The sequence below is a fragment of the Oryctolagus cuniculus genome, chromosome 18 (assembly GCF_964237555.1).
Source record: "Oryctolagus cuniculus chromosome 18, mOryCun1.1, whole genome shotgun sequence".
Lineage (NCBI taxonomy): Eukaryota > Metazoa > Chordata > Mammalia > Lagomorpha > Leporidae > Oryctolagus > Oryctolagus cuniculus.
In genome coordinates this window covers 1897987-1905675 of record NC_091449.1, presented here as the reverse complement: position 1 = coordinate 1905675, position 7689 = coordinate 1897987, and positions in this window count along the sequence as shown.

Here is a 7689-nt window from a genome sequence, read left to right as displayed (position 1 = left end):
TTGAACTCTGATGTTCACGAACCTATCTGAAGTGTCATTTCTGCCCTACCCTGGTGTCCCAGAACCAAGCGGTGGAAGCCACTGTGACATTTCCCACTCTGATTCATTGGCAAAAATATTTACCCGCTACTCCTGTGAATGAGGGCTGATTGGTGCAAGCACTAATATTCCAGAGACGAAAGCCTACATACACTGATGTAAGTGTTGCATTCTATGGAACAGACTCTGTGTCAGCCAGTCTGCCTTGATTCAGCTTTTCTGTGTTTAAAAATTAAAAAAACTCAGACGTAATATGACTGGTTTAATTTTGTAATTAATACACAGATATTCTTAAGTGTTAAAAATTAACTGAAATGGGATCCCTGTTAAACATAAGAGTGGGAATAAGAGAGGGAAGAGATGTATAATTTGGGACATGCTCAAGCTGACTTGCCCCAAATGGTAGAGTTAAAAACATACCAGGGGATTCCAATTCAATCCCATCAAGGTGGCATGTACCAATGCCATCTCACTATTCCAAGTGATCAATTTCAGTTCACAATTGATCATAATGAAAGGACTAAGAGTCAAAGGGAGCACATAAACAAGTCTAGTACCTGCTAACACTAACCGATAGAATAAATAAGGGGGAGAGTGATCCAACATGGGAAGTGAGATACTCAGCAGACTCATAGAATGGCAGATGTCCTAAAGAGCACTCTGGCCTCAGCAGCCCTAAAGGCATTCGGATCTGGCTGAAAAGCCCATGAGAGTATTTCAGGCATGGAAAGCCAAGACACTCTGGCAAAAGATCTCTGTGAGTGAGATCCCAGTGGAGAGAACAGGTCTTCAAAGAAGGAGGTACCTTTCTCTGAAGGGAGGAGAGCACCTCCACTTTGACTATGACCTTGTCTAAACAAGATAAGAATCGGAGAACTCAGAGGGCTTCCATAGCCTTGGAAACTCATGACTGGAGCATAGGGAGATTACTGATGCCATAGACAGGAGTGTCAATTGGTAAAGTCAACAACAGGAGTCACTGTGCACTTACTCCTCATGTAGGATCTCTGTCCTTAATGTGCTGTACATTGAGGCTTAATTCTATAACGAGTACGCAAACAATATATTTCACTTTGTGTTTCTATGGGGGTGCAAACTGTTGAAATCTTTACTTAATGTATACTAAACTGATCCTCTGTAAAAAAAAAAAAAAGAAAGAAATTATCAACTCCCAACTTGACTCTCACTGGGATTAAACATGACAATAGGTCTGATCTGATTTCATCATCATTTAAAAAAATCATCTATTATTTTTCACTTTATGTTTCTGTGTGGGAGCGAACTGTTGAAATCCTTACTTTATGTATACTAAGCTGATCTTCTGTATAATAAGATAATTTCAAATGAATCTTGATGTGAATGGAAGGGGAGAGGGAGTGGGAAAGTGGAGGGTTGTGGGTGGGAGGGACGGTATGGGGGGGAAGCCATTGTAATCCATAAATCGTACTTTGGAAATTTATATTCATTAAATAAAAGTTAAAAAAAGAAAGACAACAGAATCCTTATAGTAGATAAAGTTGTCTACATAATGTCCAGCATACAAGCCATGGAAAACATTGCGTGTACTGCAAATATTAAAATAAAGGTCTCATGTCCCCCCCAAAAAAATAAATAAAAAATAAAGAAATAAAAAAAATAAAAAAAACTCACACTGGAATCATAACTTGTTAGTACTTCAGAATGCAACTGTATTCGGTGATAGGATTTTTATAGATATGAATCAATTAAAATAAGTACATGGCATTCCCTAATCCTATGTGATGGTATCCTTATAGGAAGAAGACATTTGGACACAGATACTAAAGGAAGATACCTTGAAGATACAGGAAGATGTCAAGACATCTGCCAACCAGAAAGGCTTAAAACATCCTGCCCTCAGAGGGAACCAACCATGATGACACCTTGATCTTGGACCTCTAGAGTCAAGTGCTGTCGAATTAAATTTCTGTTGTGGCTGGCACTGTGGTATAGCAGGTGGAAGCTGCCTCCTCTGGTGCTGGCATCCCATATGGGCACCGGTTCTACTCACAAGTGCTCCACTTCTGATCCAGCACTCTGCTATGACCTGGGAAAACAGTGAAGGATGGACCAAGTGCTTTGGCCCCTACCCCCATGTGGGAGACCCAGAGGAGGCTCTTAGCTCTTGCCTTCGGATTGGTGAAACTCCAGCCATTGCGGGCATTTGGGGAATGAACCAGTGGCTGCAAGAACTCTGTCTCTTTCACTCTCTCTCTCTCTCTCTCTCTCTCTCTCCTTCTCTCTCTGTGTAACTGAACTTTCAAATAGGTAAATGAATTTTTTTTAAAAAAAAGAAGCTAATTTCTAGTGCTTAGGCCAGTCTGTGGCACAGTTGACCCTTGAACCATGAAGGAGTGAGGAGTACTGACCCCCTTGCAGGAAAAAACCTGAGTAAAACTCTCGACTCCCCTTAAAAGCTAACTCCTAAATGCCTACTATTGGCGGGAAGCTTTACCAATAACATAAAGTATCAGCAAACTATGTATGTTATACATATTATATATGGTGAAAAATACGTAAGGATTGAGACATCATTTTTACTTGATGAGTTTATTAGGGAGACTAACTGCTCACATGTGGAAGATTAATGTTACAGGGCATTTCAGGTGGATCCTCACCACACTGGAGCCCACAGTAATAGCAACAAGATGTGGCTAAGAGATTACAGAAGCACAGTATGTGCAAGTTAATTTTATGCAGCTATAATTGAATACTGCACCTTTGTTTGCATTTCTCTTGACTGCGAATGGTGCCATCAACAGTCTGAGTTTTTGTGTGCATGTGTCTTGGCAAAGTTTTACAATAGATTTGGATATTCCATGGTAGTAAAGTACAAAGGAGATGATTATTTACCTATACTTCTTGCACTCATGCACACATTTTGTAAAATGTATTTCTAAGTTCTGTGACTCATCTGGAGCTTTTTCCAATCCCTGTGTAAGAACCACAGAGTTCATACCTGTACTCTCACTACAAGCCTAGAAAACTACCACCACCTCCTTCTGCCAGAGCCAATGCAGGACTAATACACTGCTCGGTCGCTTTGACACGAGCAAGGTTATATGCCTGGTATGGAGGATATTCTGCACAGAGCAGCTCTGGACAGGCACAGCTGTGACAGCACAATGTCTCCAGTAATAAAGATCGGGTCTTTCCTCAAGGTAAACTACACTTGCCTTCTAGAAACACGGGCACAGGGAAAGGAAGCATGATATGAACAGTTAAAGAAGCCATGGAGACCAACAGTGCTCTCCCACACATGTTCCTATTGACACATGGAAGTCTGGCACATACAAAGGTGTTTAAAAAGTTCACAGAGGGGCCGGCACTGTGCCTAGTGCCGCCGTCGCATGTGGGTGCCAGTTCGAGTCCAGGCTGCTCCTCTTCTGATCCAGCTCTCTGCTATGCACTGGGACAACAGTGGAAGATGGTCCAAGTTCTTGGGTTCCTGTACCTCGTGGGAGACCCAGAAGAAGCTCCAGGCTTTGGGTTGGCACAGCTCTGGCTGTTTTGGCCAATTGGGGAGTGAGCCAGCAGATGGAAGACACCTCTCTCTCTGAATCTCCTTCTCTCTCTGTGCAACTCTGACTTTCAAGTAAATAAATATATCTTTTAAAAAAAAGTTCAAGCAGAGCCTGGCACTGTGGCAAAATGGGTAAAACCACTGAACCACTGACTGCAGTACTGGTATCCCATATGTGCTCTGGTTTGAGTCCCAGCTGCTTTACTTCCAATCCAGCTCTCTGCTATGGCCTGGGAAAGCAGTGGAACATGGCCGGCATCCTTGGGTCGCTGCACCCACGTGGGAGACCCAGAAGAAGAAGCTCCAGGCTCTGGGCTTCGTTCTTGGAAGTGGCTCAGTTCCTGACATTGCAGCCCTTTGGGGAGTCAAAGATTCATATTCTCTCTCTCTCTCTCTCCTTCCTGTAACTGCCTTTCAAATAAGTAAATCTTTTTCTTTTTTTATTTTTATTTTTTGACAGGTAGAGTGGACAGTGAGAGAGAATGAGACAGAGAGAAAGGTCTTCCTTTTGCTGTTGGTTCACCATCCAATGGCCGCCGTGACGTGCCATAGCATTGTGCTGATCCGAAGCCAGGAGCCAGGTGCCTCTCCTGGTCTCCCATGCAGGTGCAGGGCCCAAGGACCTGAACCATCCTCCACTGCACTCCCGGGCCACAGCAGAGAGCTGGCCTGGAAGAGGGGCAACTGGGACAGATCCAGTTCCCTGACCGGGACAAGAACCTGGTGTGCCAGGGCCACAGGCTGAGGATTAGCCTATTGAGCTGTGGCACTGGCCTCAAGTAAATCTTTAAAAAAAACAAAAACATCTAGTCATATTGCCTCTATTTTATAGCCCTGGAAACCCAGGTTCCTCCATATGCGTCCCAGCATCTTTTTTTTGTGTGTGTGTAATAGCCACAATCCTGCTTTCTTTAAGTGAGCTGACCCATCAAGACAAAAGTCTTCAGAACCTTTATGTTTATGTTCAGAGTCTTCTGGAAGAATCTGAAAGCACAGGAGCACCTGTACAGACACTGGAGTCATTGCTCGCTGCTGCCACTAGGTGGTGATAGGAACCAAGGCCGCTCAGGCTTGCACCCTGCCTTCCCCTCCCATTTAGGCCATTCTGAGCTCGCTTTGGAAGCTCCACTGAGGGGAAGGAGCTCTCCAGGAGTAGGTTTGAAGGTGACAGGGTGGCATAACAGGTCACCAGGTGTTTGTGGCAGGTGAGGGAAAAGGGGTGTCCAGATCATATTCTCAGGAATGTGGCTTCACAGCACATTGAGGACAGCAGGAGGAGCTGTTAACTGGAGCAGCTTCTACAGACTGATGAGCTACCCATGAGACTGTTGAAGATAAAAGACCCTTGAATATAAGCAGGGTGCTGAGACCAGACAACCAACATTCTCGGGTCTATAGCTACTACTTGAATTATTGAGTTTCAGGATCAATGCTTCTTCAGTCTTTCAAATTGATGTCAAAATGTGGTCCATGGTCATCTGTCAACTTGTAATTCCATCCACAACAAATTTTATGCTTTTGCAACACCGAACTTGTCCCTCAAGGATCGATTTTTATTCAGCTCCTGCCTCTGTACATGGAACTCCTTTTTCTGTCAATTTCTAAAGCTCATGTTCTATGTATACCTCACCATTTTTTTAAGTTATTTATTTGAAAAGCAGAGTTAGAGAGGGGAAGAGGGGAAAGAGAGAGAGAGGTCTTATATCTGCTGGTTCACTCCCCAAATGTATACAAAGGCCGGAGCTGGGCCGATCTAAAGCCAAGAGCCAGGAGCTTCTTCCGGGTCTTCCAGGTGGGTGCAGGGTCCCAAGGACTTGGGCCATCCTCTACTGCTTTCCCAGGCAATAGCAGAGATGGATTGGAAATCAGCAGCTGGGACTCCAACCAGTGCCCGTATGGGATGCGGCACTGCAGGCAGTGGCTTCACTCGCTACACCATGACAGGTGCCAGCCCCTGATCTAGCTCCCTGCTGATGTGCACAGGAAAGCAGTAGAAGATGGCTCAACTACTCAGGCCCCTGCCTCACATATAGGAACTCTGATGGAGTCCTAGGTTCCTGACTTTGGCCTGGCTCACCCCTAGCAATTGTGGCCATTTTAGGAGTGAAGCAGCACAAGAAAGATCTCCAGCTCTCTCTATCTGTAACTCTGCCTTTATACTAAAGAGATAAATCTTGGGCCAGCGCCATGGCTCACTTGCTTAATCCCCCGCTTGCCTGCCTGTCAAAAAATAAACAAAATAAATAAAGCAAGTTGCCCCACCCAAAATAAAGATTTATTTTGTTTATTTTGGGTGGGGGCAACTTGCTTTATTAAACAGAAATGGAATCTGTGTGGCATGGAAGGTGAGGTCCCTCCCTCCTTCCCTGCCTCTTTCCTTCCTTCCTAGCTTCCCTCCCCACTTCCCTCTCTCCTTCGCTGTTTATTTTTAAGCTTTTATTTAGTAAGCATAAATTTCCAAAGTGCAGTTTATAGATTACAATGGCTTCCCTGCCCCCAATAACTTCCCTCCCACTCGCACCCCTCCCATCTCCCGCTCCCTCTTCCATTCACATCAAGATTCATTTTCAATTATCTTTATAGACAGAAGGTCGTTTTAGTATCTATTAAGTAAAGATTTCATCAGTTTGTACCCACACGGAACATGAAGTGTAAACTACTGGTTCAGTACTAGTTATAGCGTTAATTCACATTGGGCAACACATTAATGACAGAGATCCCACATGGCCTAGCGGTTAGGATTCCTGGTTTTCACCCAGGCGGCCTGGCTTTGACTCCCGGTGTGGGAAGTTGAACAGAAATCTTTAAAAAATAATTTTTCAGAATACCAAAAACAATTCCATGGAGAATGTAATTCAGTTAAACACCTGGACAGAAGAGACACTCCATTCTTTATCTGTGATGTACATTCAACACACTTGTATCTCAGCTCCCACACCACTTTGTTGTATATACTTGATAGCTAGTTGTTTAAAAATATTATTAGAGAAAAAGATAAGGCAAAGAGGAAAATATTTCATTCATATCTCTCCCATCAGTTATTATAAAACATCCTTAACATGTTAACATCATGACATATACACATCTCATTTTTTTTAGAAAAACACTTTTATTTGATTAAAAAGTACATGATTCCTATTAATTACATATTTCACCAAAGTGCGTAGACAGAAATAATCATCCTACTTCCCAAGAGTTCCTGTCTGTTAACAGTAAGCACATGAAATTCCAGGCCTCTACTATTTCGAGTTCATACAAAGCAAGCTGGAGGGATAGATGGATGAGCGCATGTAAATATTTGGAACAAGATGTCATTAACTGAATGGGAACTCCATGAGGTCAGGGATTTTCTCTGCTGTGTTCCCTGCTACATCCTCCACCTACTTTTAGCAAGGTCTCTCACCTGGGGCTTTGTTAGTATTGCGGCTGGATAACTCTTCAATGCACAGGGTGGGGATGGCAACAGCATCTTCCTCTGTGTTTTTGATGAAGCAGCGTCCCTGGCAAGAACACCCTTTCAGTGTGGCAGCCAAACCATCTCCACACATTACCAGATGGCCGCTCAAGGGCAACACTGCCACCAGCTCAGAACCACTGACCTAGAAAACATGTGGCACAAAAGAAAGGCTTGCTGAATGGATGAAGTGCTTGGAAAATCATTTAGGAGTAATTTTAAAAGTAAAGCAAACCCTGTGGCATAGCACATAAAGTGGCTGCCTGCAGTACCGGCATCCCATATGGACACCAGTTCAAGTCCTGCCTGTCCACTTCCCATCCAACTCTCTGCTATGGCCTGGGAAGGCAGTGAAAGATGGCCCAAGTCCTTGGGCCCCTGCACCCATGTGGGAGACCCAGAAGAAGCTCCTGGCTTTAGACAAGCTCAATTGTAGCTGATGTGGCCATCTGGGGATTGAACCAGCAGATGGAAGACCGAGCTCTCTCCTCTCCTCCCCTCCCCCTCTTCTTCTGCCTCTCTGTAACTCTGCCTTTCAAATAAAATATAAATCTTAACAAAAAGGGGTGGTGGCCGGTGCTTTAACACAGCAGGTTAAAGCCCTGGCCTGAGGCATTGACATCCCATATGGACGCTGGTTCTAGTCCTGGCTGCT